At 46.7% G+C, this 13022-nt stretch overlaps 1 pseudogene; it reads left to right on the top strand.

Moving 5' to 3' along the window:
• Positions 1–8869: 8869 nt before the first annotated feature.
• On the top strand, positions 8870–12783 carry LOC113009492 (uncharacterized protein K02A2.6-like; annotated as a pseudogene).
• Positions 12784–13022: the final 239 nt, after the last annotated feature.

Raw genomic sequence — 13022 nt, forward strand, 5'->3', positions numbered from 1 at the left:
GTTTGGGGGCGTTGAACCCCGGAACCTTCAGAGGTTTTTCAGGGTTCTCCCTGCCGGAATGTTATGTGTGGGACAGTTTCCTGTATGTGTGCGACTAGCTGTGGTTGTTTCTAAAAGTGGTCAGTAAACGTCCTAAAACTGGCACTTGAGTTTCCGAGCATTTTTATCCTGAGGTTATAACACCTTTTTGGCGACGAGGATAAAAGCTGCAGTTTTGAGTTTTTGCTACGGATTTTGCAGTCGGACTACCGCTTCGCATCTATGGCTACGATCGGATCGCTCACGGAGTTCGCCGAGGGAGACTGCGACTGGATTGAATATGTCGAGAGGCTTGAACACTGGTCTCTGAATGCTATTGACACCCTTTTCTCAACGAGAAATCTGGGCTCGGGAGAGCCTGAGTGCCCTGGAGGGACTTTCCCTGCCGGATACACGGTGGACGGGTGGCAGAACTGGAGGATCATGTGCCTGACGGGACTGTCGATCGAGGACACTGAAGATATCTATCTATTCGGAACCATGATAACAGGGTTCATGCTGATCGGAGTTGGCTTAGCCCTGGTTTATCGGAGAAATAAGAGAGCGGAACCGGCTGTTCAAACCCCCCCAAGGCTGCCTGCTGGAATCGAAATGGAACGAGGCACAACCTCTCACAAAGAACGTAAAATGGTCAACACCTTGGAGACGCTTGCAGCTGCTGTGAAGGCTCAAAACAACACCATTGAGCGTATGAGGGGAAACATCAGAGAGAGGCCTGCTCAAAATGAGACCCTTGAGCGACAGTTGGAAAACATCGCGGAACGGATCACTGCAGTTGTGAGGTCTCAGAATCAAAAGAACGATAACACCATGGAACAGAAGTTTGATACCATCATGGGGAGGCTCGCGACTCTCCAACGGGAGATCGAGAGGCCAGTGTCAGAGTGTTAGAGAGCAGCCTGAAAAATTCTCCTGGGCTGCTCGCATGGAAATTAACAAAACCAACATAAACATTGCGGATCCCCATCACAGCGCCAGCTGCAGGCCCAAGGCTGGAGCCGAACAATCACTCCCTGATAATGACTGTGTTACGGCTATTCTTCCCATCCCATGCAAGGACACCTGGATTGGCTGGAGGACTGTTTACTTAGCCTGATAGGCCGAAGGACACTGTCTCAGCTAAACTATGGACACGCACACACACACACACACACTTACACTGATAAGCACTCACTCATCCCCCCTCCCTTTCCAACGCCTTCGATGCTTATGCCCTACCGGGGAAGATAGCAGTCAACTGGACCAGCACAGATGCTGCAGGACCGGATGCGCTGTCTACACCGGCTCTCTCTTACCCTTTACCCGCCCCTGTTGCTTGTCTTGTGTTTCTATGGTGTATTGATAGTCATGTGCTTTTGTGCTGAGGTGTTTTTTCTGTTATCAAACTGTTCTCCCACTCGGTGCTCAGTCTGAGTAGAGTTTTTTTTCTCCTCCTCTTACCATATGTAGTGTATTTTCGTTGTTTTTTCCTATCAGCCTACCTTTCTGACATGTCTGCCCAATGTGACTGTAGGGTAATTTCCAATAAACCAAGTTCAAAAAAGGGGAGTCTATGGCTGACGCGTGTTCCTGGTTTCCAAAAGAAATGCTTCCAGTTGCATTATGGTTTGAAGACTGTTTTATTTATTACAAACTGAGGATGTAACAATGAACTTCCAAAAAAAAAGGCATGAAAATTCCAAAAAATAGCAGTTATCCAATACTAGCTGCGTACACGGTCAGAAAACCGTGAGACTCCTAACCTCTCTGTCCATGCTCCTCCCCTTCCCTCTCACACAGGGTTTCATGCTACTACTGCACTTATGTAATGAATCTATGAATAATAAAACAAACATGAACTCAATCGTAAATAAAATATAAAGCAGACGTCTGGCGCTTACATTACCGGCCCCTAATTGTTCTAATAATGTATTGCCTTAGAACAATTACCACATTTTTTAACTTTACAAACTTAATATGAACCACGTTTAGACGTATCCAATGTTTAAACACATGACAAAATATTATTTATAGACAAATGAATTGTCCAATACTTTGCCAATCAGCTTTGCAAAGTATATTAAGGCTGGTTTCTGTCCATTTCCAAAAGAACAGGTGAAAAAGAATAAGAAAGAAAAGAAGGAAAGAGAGAAAGAAGGAAAGAGCCAGAGGTTGCTAGCACATGGCTCATCGTAGGGGCTTAGTCTTTACCACTAGCCCATTCAGATTCCACAAGCAGACAAATCTTGGTGATGGGTCTGTCCAAAACATTAGTCTTTGTCTTTATCCGTACTCGGCGAACGAGACCCTTCTTGTCTGGAACAGTTTTGATGATCTTTCCCATAATCCATGAGTTTCGTGGTGCACAGTCGTCCACAAGAAGAACGACATCTCCTTCTGCAAAGTTTCTTGATGCTGTGGCCCACCGCTGACGTTCCTGAAGTTGAGGTAGGTATTCTTTAGTCCATCTCTTCCAAAATAGATTGGACATATATTGCACCTGTTTCCATCTACGTCGTGAGTAGAGGTCATTCTGGTCAAACAATCCTGGAGGCAATGAAGATTTTGTTTTCAACAACAAAAGATGATTAGGTGTCAGAGCCTCCAAATCATTTGGGTCGCTTGATGCCCTGGTGATTGGTCGGCTGTTGATGATCGACTCTGCCTCGCATAAGACTGTATGAAGGCATTCTTCTTCCAGAACTTGTTCTCTCACAGTAGAATTCAGCACTTTTCGTATTGATCTTATCAACCTCTCCCATGCTCCGCCATGATGTGAAGCAGTGGGAGGGTTAAATGTCCACTTAATTCCATGCTGTTGAAATAGATGCTGAAACGGTGAAGTGTTCCAGTCAGCGATTGCTTCCTTCAGCTCACGATTGGCAGCAACAAAATTTGTCCCATTATCTGAGCGAATCGCCTTCACTTGTCCTCTCCGTGCTATGAAGCGCCGGATTGCATTTATGCATGAATCTGTGTCTAATGATGAGGCCAGCTCTATGTGTACTGCACGAACCGCTAAACAAGTGAATATAACACCGTATCTTTTTAAGATGGTTCTTCCACGTCTTACTTCGAATGGGCCAAAGTAGTCTACACCAACCCGGGTGAAGGGTGGATCATCTGGCAACACTCGCTCTTGTGGAAGATCAGCCATCAGTTGTTTCCCAACTCTCCCATGCAGGCGACGACATGTCACACACTTTGCGATGATCTTTCTAATGGCTGTGTTGGCACTTGGGATCCAAAACTTCTGTCGCAATTCAGAGAGCATGTGATTGCGCCCTCCATGCCCAGTTTCTTCATGTATCTGTTGGAGGACTAAGTCAGAAATGTGAAAGTCTCTAGACAGGATAATAGGCTGCTTAGCGATTTCCGGCATAGCTGCCCAGCTCAATCTTCCACCAACTCTCAACAGATCTTCCTGTAGTACAGGGTTCAGTTTGTATAAATGGCTGTTGCGCTTCACACTTTGTCCCTTGTGAAGAGCTGAAACCTCTTCCGAGAATTTCTCCTTTTGGCAAAATCTGACTATATCGAGCTCTGCTTGATTCAAGTCTTCCACTGAAATTTGTGTAGGCTTAAAGCTTGTCCTGAAACTGTCAATCTGACTTTGCCTCAGCTGTCGATCATTGTCAAAGCTATTCTCCACGCTGGTTACGCATAGCTCTTTACGTTTTTGACAGAGACTCCAAAGTAAGGCTTTAAGTTTCAGGAACCACGCCACCGCTCTTTTCAACTTTGTCCATGATGAGAAGTAATTTATCAGTCTCTTGAATGGAGCAACATTTTCTTCCACCTCTATTTTGTTTACTGTGGCCTTCTTGATCTCAGGATCACCAGAAGTGATTTCCGGACAATTCAATGGAGTGTTAGGCCAAAACTCTACTGGACTGCGAAGAAAATCTGACACCCACGTTCTGTTCTTCATAAATTCATCTACTGTTTGCCCTCTTGAGGCGCAGTCAGCAGGATTCTTGTCTGTGCTGATGTGTTTCCACTGTTCCACATCAGAGCCTTTCAGAATAGCTGCAACTCTGTTTGCCACAAACGTACGAAAACGCGTGGTCTCATTCCGGAGATATTGGAGCACCACCGTACTGTCTGTCCAAAAAACAGATTCTGCAAGGTTCAGTTGTAGCTCTCTTCTCAGGACACTATCCATCCTAATGGCTACTGTAGCAGCAGTCAATTCCAGACGGGGTATGGTAGGAGGCCTGAGAGGCGCCACTCTGGACTTGCCCATCATAAATGCACATTGTGTCTCATTGCTCGTGTTACGCATGAGTAGGTAGCTGACTGAGCCATATGCATCCTCACTTGCATCTGCAAAGTGATGTAGTTGTGCAAATACATCATTTCCAAAATCTTTGGGCTTGAAACATCTTGCAACTGAGAAGTGTTCCAAAGCAGGAAGGCTGGTTAACCAGTCAGTCCACCGCCTCTTTATGTGCTCAGGTAAGTCGTCATCCCACCCGATCTTCAATCTGCACAATTCCTGCAGGATAATCTTTGCTGGCAAGACTGCTGGCGCCAAAATGCCTAATGGGTCATACACTGATCCAATGACAGAAAGAAGTCCTCTTCTTGTGAATGGGCGATCTTTGATGTTGATCTTAAATCTGAATGTGTCTGACTCAACACACCAATTGAGACCAAGGGCCCTCTCAAGTGGAAGTTTGCCATGATCCAGGTCCAGGTTTTTCATTTCTGCTGCCAGTTCAGACTTTGGGATGGAGTCAAGCACCTTCCTTCGGTTGCTCACCCATTTGTTGAGACGGAAGCCTCCGTTGGCACAGATTTTCATTAGATCTTGACACATTGATATAGCTGCCTCCTCCGTAGCGACAGACTTGAGACAGTCATCAACGTAAAAGTTCTGCAATACTGTTTGAACAACTTCAGCTCTGAACTGCCTACTCTGGTCTTCAGCACACTTCCTCAAAGCGAAATTGGCACAACTGGGTGAGGATGTGGCCCCAAACAAATGCACAGTCATCTTGTGCTCAGTCAAAGCTTGATTGCAGTCGCCACCTGTCCACCAGAGGAACCTAAGTAAGTCAGAGTCACCGTCAGGCACCTTCACCTGGTGAAACATTGCTTCAACGTCTGCCATAATTGCAACAGGTTCCTGTCTAAATCGTATGACAACACCAATGAGACTGCTGGTCAAATCTGGACCCTGAAGAAGTTGATCATTCAGGGATGTGCCCTGATAGGATGCTGCACAGTCGAACACAACTCTTAATTTCTGCTTCACAGGGTGGTACACGGCGTGATGGGGTATATACCACACTTTTCCTTCTTTGTGCGCCAGTTCATCATTTGACAGTTGTACTGCATAGCCCTTTTTAAGAAGGTCTTCCATGAAGTCTGTGTACTCTTGTCGGAAGCAGTCATTCCTGAGAAATTTAAGCCTCAAGTTACGTGCTCGTTGTTCAGCGACTGAGCGATTATTTGGCATGTTGACCAATCTGTTCTTCAGAGGTAGACATATTGTATAGTGGCCATCCATCAGTTTTGCAGATTCCATGGCCATGTCCATAAACTGATGGTCCTCTCTTGACATTTCCACTTCATCATGTTTTCTTCCCTCTGGAAAATCCACCATGAACTGTTGAAGCCACAGGTTCTCTAAACGGCTCACTGATATGCGGTTTGCATTAGCCTTGGCTGGGTTTCTCTTGTCTGCATGACAGCCAGTTTCTCTCAAAGGTCCATTCACAGTCCAACCTAGCTTGGTTCTTACAGCATACGGTCCATTACCTACACTGCTTACAACCTCCCATGGCTCCATTGCTTTAGGTACATTTGCTCCTATAAGCAATCCAATGTCAGTCTCAATTCGAGGCAGTTTTACTTCTTTAAGGTAAGGCCACTTTTCGAGATCTTTCTGTAGGGGTATGTTTTCTTTTCCTACAGGTATTGTCCTTTGTGTGAAGACATCTGGCAGATCAATAAAGTCGTCACCAGATAAACTACTGACCTCCAAGCCTGACACTACATGAGTACAGACAGGTTTCTCTTCATTCATAGTTTTCAGTAGTATGTCAGTTTTCCTTCCAGTGATCTTCAATTTGTCCATTAATGTCTCTGTACAGAATGTGGCAGAGCTTCCTGGGTCCAAGAAGGTGTAAGTCTGCACTACTACACTTCCCTTTTTGGCCTTGACCTGTACAGGAACTATTGCAAGTGTGCAGTCATCTTCCCCGGCCCCAGTTGGCCCACAATCCTCAGACTCTGCACAGACAAAGGCACTTAAGATTGTTTGACTTTCACTGTTCTTAGTTTTCTTCTCTGTGTCAGCATCTGTGTCCCTTTTCTTAATATGCAACAATGTATGATGAGCAAGAGAACATACCTCACAGCTCACCTTTCTCTTACAAAGTTTGCTCATGTGACCTTGCTTCAAACAGCTAAAACACAGTCCTTTGCCTTTCAAAAATTCCAACTTTTCGTTGTGTGGCTTGCCCTTAAACTTACCACACAGGTCTATGATGTGCCCACCGTTACAGAACAGACATGCCTGTGGAGTGGGTTTCACATAATTTGTGTTTTCCATTGTCTTTGTGTCTTTCTCCTGAATGTCCAATGGTATGGCACTGGTGGTGAATGACTTCTTCATTACAACCCTTTTCTGATCCTTGTTACTGTTTTGTTTAATGGTGAATGGTTTAGCAGTGGTGCTATCCTTTATGTCACCAAAAACAGGGTGAAGTGCAATTTTGGCTTGTTTATTAATAAACTCCACCAAATCATTGAACTTGACTCGTCTGTCGCCTCGCTCTCGCATACCACACACAACATATCTCCACCTTTCACGTAACTTGTATGGAAGTTTTGCTACAATGGCTTTCAAGCTTGCGACGTTATCAAGTTCCTCCATGTAACTCACTTCAGCCATGGTGTTACAGCAAGCTGTCAGAAAGAGTGAAAACGCATTTAAAGCTTCTGCATCTTCTGGCTTGATAGGTGCCCAGTTTGAGACCTTGTTCATGTAGGCTACAGCAACTTTGTAGTCATTTCCAAAATGCTCTTTAAGGAGCTGTTTAGCCTTGTGATAGCCTACATCTGGCTTCATATGAAGGCAGCTCTTTATTAGCTCTTTCGGCTGTCCATTAGTGAACTGCTCTAAGAAGTAGAGGCGGTCCTTAGGACTTTCAGTGCGAGACTCTACTCCGTGCTCAAAGGCGCTTACAAATGTATTGTAATCTAGAGGATCACCACTAAAGGTAGGGATGTCTAAAGGTGGCAATGTCATCATTTTTTGTTGTTTCACCATCAGCTCAGTTATATTATTCTGACGTGTCATAACAGTACAGAGCGTTTCAACTGCTTGCTCATCTGCTGCAAAATCCACTCTAGACTGCTGCGTACCAATAGGGTGATTTTGTAAAGGCATGAATTCCCCATATCCATTTTCTGTGTTGGTGACTGGAGTTTGACTTACAGGTAATGGTATGAATCCAGAATCAATAGTCGTTGGGTATGCAGGACTCACATGTGACGAGCGCTCATTTTCAAAATTCTCTAATACCTTTATTTTAGCATCAGAGGCGGCAATAGCAGTTTGCAGATCTAGCTGCTCTCTTTTTGCTTTCAACTCAGTTTCCTGTCGTTCAAGCTCTTGTTTTTGTTTGAGAGCAGTTGCTTGTGCGAGCAATGTGGCTCTCTCCATTTCAGCTTTGAGGCGTGCTGAGGAAGCAGTGGACACTTGGCTCCCAACGGCTGACCTGCGCCTCCTGCTTTTACTGCTTAATGCAGCGGACATCACAGAAACACTGTCGGAAGGCTGGATGTCTGCATCACACTGTCTAGCTTGTTCTGTGCGCTCCTCAGCTGCTTTAACCCACGTTTCCACATGTTGCATAAATCCACGAATACGACTAGCATTAGGTTCATACCAAGAACTTTGGTCCTTTTCAAATTCTTCCTCATGCATTAATACTCTCAAACTATCATTTATCTTACACAGTTCTCCAAATGAATCTTGGTAGTCTAAACGCAATTTCTGCTTAACAGCATTCACGTTAGCATCATCTTCCATTAGCCGTTCGAGCTGATTAGCTTGGCTAGTTAGGTGGCCTAGCTTAGCCTTTCTAGACTGGGTCAACCTGTGCAGCTTTTCCTCGACAGCCTTTTCTGTCATTTTTGGTTCTCTTTTTCCACACACTAGTTCTTCATCACTCTCATGCATTATGACAAATTTCCACAGTAGCAAAGCTTGTTTTCACTGCTTACCGTGATTCTTCCTCCAAGTAGGCTATTGCCTTCAATCCACAGTGCACGGCGTTGCTAAACATGATCCTTTTCAGTATTCCTTTTCCCAAAAAAGGAGCAAGAAGGTTTTCTGACTAAATGTAGGGTAATTTCCAATAAACCAAGTTCAAAAAAGGGGAGTCTATGGCTGACGCGTGTTCCTGGTTTCCAAAAGAAATGCTTCCAGTTGCATTATGGTTTGAAGACTGTTTTATTTATTACAAACTGAGGATGTAACAATGAACTTCCAAAAAAAAAGGCATGAAAATTCCAAAAAATAGCAGTTATCCAATACTAGCTGCGTACACGGTCAGAAAACCGTGAGACTCCTAACCTCTCTGTCCATGCTCCTCCCCTTCCCTCTCACACAGGGTTTCATGCTACTACTGCACTTATGTAATGAATCTATGAATAATAAAACAAACATGAACTCAATCGTAAATAAAATATAAAGCAGACGTCTGGCGCTTACAGTGACGTTTGTGTAAAGTTGGTCAGAAGGTTCCTTTGTAAGTGCGCATGCGCCATTAGCATGCTGCCTGCTGTAACCCTAATTTCCCTCGGGATGAATAAAGTATTCTGATTCTGATTCTTGGCAAACGACATTTCGGACGAAGAAAAAAAAAGGTCAGTTCTTCTCAGTGCGTGTGGAGCGAGGACCTACAAGTTGATACGTAACCTGACGACGCCTCGGAAACCCGGGGACTTCAGTTTCAAAGAACTGGTGACGTTGGTGCAAAATCATCACTGCCCGAAACCCTCCATGATTGTTCAGCGGTTCAAATTCCACACTCATTCACGCAAGCCAGGAGTTTCGGTGGCTGCGTATGTGACGGAGCTGAGACAGCTATCAGAGCACTGTGAGTTTGGAGGCGTGCTGGATGACATGCTCCGCGACAGGTTGGTGTGTGGTATAAATGATGATGGCATGCAGCGTCGGTTGTTGGGGGAGCCCACACTGGACTTTAAGAAAGCTTTGGAAATTGCTCAGGCAATAGAAACGGCAGCTAATAACACTAAAGACATTCGGAAAGCTAACAACAATATGCACTCAACCGAGGTGCATCATGTATCTCGGAGTGTGAGGGGCAAACCGAGGGAGCTTTTGGAGTGTTACCGGTGTGGGGGGGCACACTTTGCCAAGGACTGTGTTTTCAAAGACAGTACCTGCCATAACTGCAAGAAAAAGGGGCACTTAGCCAAGAAATGCAGGGGCGCTAAGGAGAAATCAAAGAAGGAATGGAAGACAAAAAACAAACTAAACACGCATCACCTGCAGGGCATGGCGCCTGAAGAGGATGAGTGTGTTTTCAACATGTTTAATCTGGTTGGCTTTAATAAGTGCTGTGTGGAGCCCATCTATGCCACTATCCAGGTAAATGGGAAGGAGCTACAAATGGAGGTGGATACAGGGGCTTCAGCTTCGGTGATCAGCCAAGCCACCTACCACAGCTTGTGGCACTCGGGCGGGGCACCAGCCCTCCAAGCGACTGAGATAAGCCTTAGACAGTACACAGGTGAATGCATTCCCCTGCTTGGTGCTATAGAGGTGCATGCAGCATATCAGGGTCAAGAAGCTGCAGCAACACTGCTGGTGGTGAAAGGGGAGGGGCCTAGTCTGCTGGGTCGTGACCTTCTGCAGAAAATCCGCCTGAACTGGAGGGAAATCAGGTATGTAACGGTAATAGCAGAGTTACTGGGAAAGTATGCAGATGTGTTCAAGAATGAATTGGGCACTCTCCGGGGCACCACTGTGAAGCTGTGTGTGGACCCTTTTGCCCGGCCACGCTCTTTCAAACCACGCACTGTACCATACGCCATGAAGGCCAAGGTGGAAGCAGAGTTGGAGAGACTACAACAGATAGGGGTCATTGAGCCAATAGAGTTCTCGGACTGGGCAGCCCCGATCGTACCAGTGTTGAAAGAGGATGGAGGGGTGCGTATATGCGGTGATTACAAACTGACAGTGAACCAAGCCTCTCAGCTCGACGCCTACCCTCTGCCTCGAGTGGATGACCTGTTTGCCACACTGGCGGGTGGTCGGACATTCACAAAGTTGGATATGAGTCATGCTTACCAGCAGTTGCTGCTGGATGAGGAATCAAAAAAATATGTGACAATAAACACACACAAGGGGCTGTTCAAGTACAACCGCCTGGTGTTTGGCGTTGCATCCAGTCCGGCTATCTTTCAGTGCACCATGGACAATCTTCTGCAAAACATTCCTGGTGTTGCTGTTTACTTGGATGACATTTTAGTTACAGGTAAAACAGAAGAGGAGCATCTGCGTAACCTTGAGCAGGTGTTGAAGAAGCTCTCAGAAGCTGGGTTGCGTTTGAAGCGCAGTAAGTGTGTTTTCCAAGCCCCTAGTGTGACATACCTGGGTCATCGCATCTCTGCACAGGGCCTGTCCCCACTGGAAGAGAAAGTGAGGGCAGTAAAAGAAGCCCCGAGTCCAAAGAATGTAGCTGAACTAAGATCATTCTTGGGCTTAGTGAACTATTATGGGAAGTTTTTGACCTCTCCAGCATGCTTGCTCTCCTGTATGGGCTGCTGCACAAAGACAATCAGTGGAGGTGGTCCCAAGCACAGGAGAAGGCCTTCAGACAGGTAAAAGAACTGTTACAATCGGCACCACTCCTGGTGCATTTTGATCCGGAGAAGGAGGTGGTCCTGTCCAGTGATGCCTCCCCGTATGGCATAGGAGCTGTTCTTTCCCATCGCATGGAAGAGGGGGAAGAGAAACCGGTCGGATATGCGTCACGCACGCTCACAGCAGCAGAAAAGGGCTATTCACAGCTTGAGAAGGAAGGCTTAGCAATAGTTTTTGCTGTGAAACGATTTCATCAGTACCTGTATGGCCGCCCATTTACTATTGTTACAGACCATAAGCCCCTCCTGAGTCTCTTTAGTGAAGCAAAAGGCATCCCACCCATGGCTTCAGCCCGGGTTCAGCGCTGGGCATTAACACTGTCGGCATACCAGTATCGCATTGTTTATAAGGCGGGACCTGAAAATGCGAATGCAGATGCTTTCAGCCGCCTCCCCCTCCCGGAGGTCCCCGACCAGTCGAACTTGCCCCCAGAAACTGTGTTTTTGCTGGACAAGTTGGCGAACTCTCCGGTCTGTGCTAAAAACATCAAAGCATTGACTGAACGGGATCCAGAGTTATCTCGGGTTAAACAGTGGCTGTTGCAGGGCTGGCCAGCAACAGTGGAGCAAGATCAGCTCAAACCGTATGCCAAGCGTCAGCAGGAGCTCAGTGTTCAAGATGGCTGCATCCTGTGGGGTTCCCGAGTCATTGTTCCGCCTCCAGGTCGGTCACAGATCATTGAAGTGTTGCATGAGGCTCATCCAGGGATTTCTCGGATGAAAAGTCTGGCAAGGTCATTCGTGTGGTGGCCGGGAATGGACAGTGCCTTGGAAGACAAGGTAAAAGCCTGTTCTCAATGTCAGTCAAACCAAAAAATACCACCACCTGCCCCACTCCACCCATGGGAGTGGCCTGGCCGTCCATGGTCCAGGCTTCATCTAGATTTTGCCGGCCCCTTTTTGGGCCACATGTTCCTGGTGTTGGTGGATGTGCATTCAAAATGGCTGGATGCCCACATAATGCCGACCATCACAGCCCCAGTCGTCACAGACACACTCCGGAGAATCTTTGCAACACATGGATTACCAGAGGCAGTGGTCACGGACAATGGGCCCACGTTCACAAGTGGGGTCTTCCAAGAATTTATGGAGATAAATGGGATCCGACATATCCGCACAGCACCCTACCACTCTGCCTCCAATGGCTTAGCGGAGCGCGCCGTGGAGACACTGAAAGACGGTCTAAAAAAAATGCCAGGTCTTTCCATAGAAAAGAGGCTCTGCCGTTTCCTGCTTCAGTATCGCATCACGCCTCATACAACCACAAGCTTGTCCCCAGCGGAGTTGCTGATGGGGAGGAAGCCCAGATCTCATCTGGACCTTCTTCGCCCAGATGTGGGAGCCAGAGTCACCCAGTCACAAGGTGGGCAGAAGGTGAGACATGATCTACATGCCAGAGGCTGTGTTTTCAAGCAGGGAGACTGTGTGTATATCAAAAACTTTACGGGTGGCTCACGGTGGCTGCCTGGCGTCATTCACCACAGTTCAGGGCCAGTATCTTTTGTGGTGGAGTTGTTGGATGGCAGACAAGTTCGCAGGCACAAGGATCATGTGAGAGCCCGCACAGATGGAGCTGAGAAGAGGGCTCAGAGTGGTTCGCACGCACATGGTGGAGACAGGGCTGTGGACATTGTGGGGCCTCAGAGTGGTTCACCCGAAGGGGAAGTCGTGTCAGCAACCCCTGAGATCGGGATTGGTTCTTCAGTATCACCAGAAGGGCTGGTGGAGCAATCTAAGTCACCTGAGCCGAACCCGGCCACAGGAGCTCAGCAGGCTCCTAGCCTAGAGAACCCAGCAGCAGGACTGAGAAGGTCAAAGAGGCAGCACAAGCCCCCTGATAGACTGAATTGTTAAAATAATGTGGTGTTGAATTCTCCCTCTCTTTTCGTACTTATGCATAATTGCTATGTTGTGGGTTTTTGCTTAAGGGGGGGGGGGGAAGTGTTATAGACAGTGTTGTTGTTAATGTATGTTTGGGGGCGTTGAACCCCGGAACCTTCAGAGGTTTTTCAGGGTTCTCCCTGCCGGAATGTTATGTGTGGGACAGTTTCCTGTATGTGTGCGACTAGCTGTGGTTGTTTCTAAAAGTGGTC

Source organism: Astatotilapia calliptera, chromosome 17, assembly GCF_900246225.1.
Source record: "Astatotilapia calliptera chromosome 17, fAstCal1.2, whole genome shotgun sequence".
Classification (NCBI taxonomy): Eukaryota; Metazoa; Chordata; class Actinopteri; order Cichliformes; family Cichlidae; genus Astatotilapia; species Astatotilapia calliptera.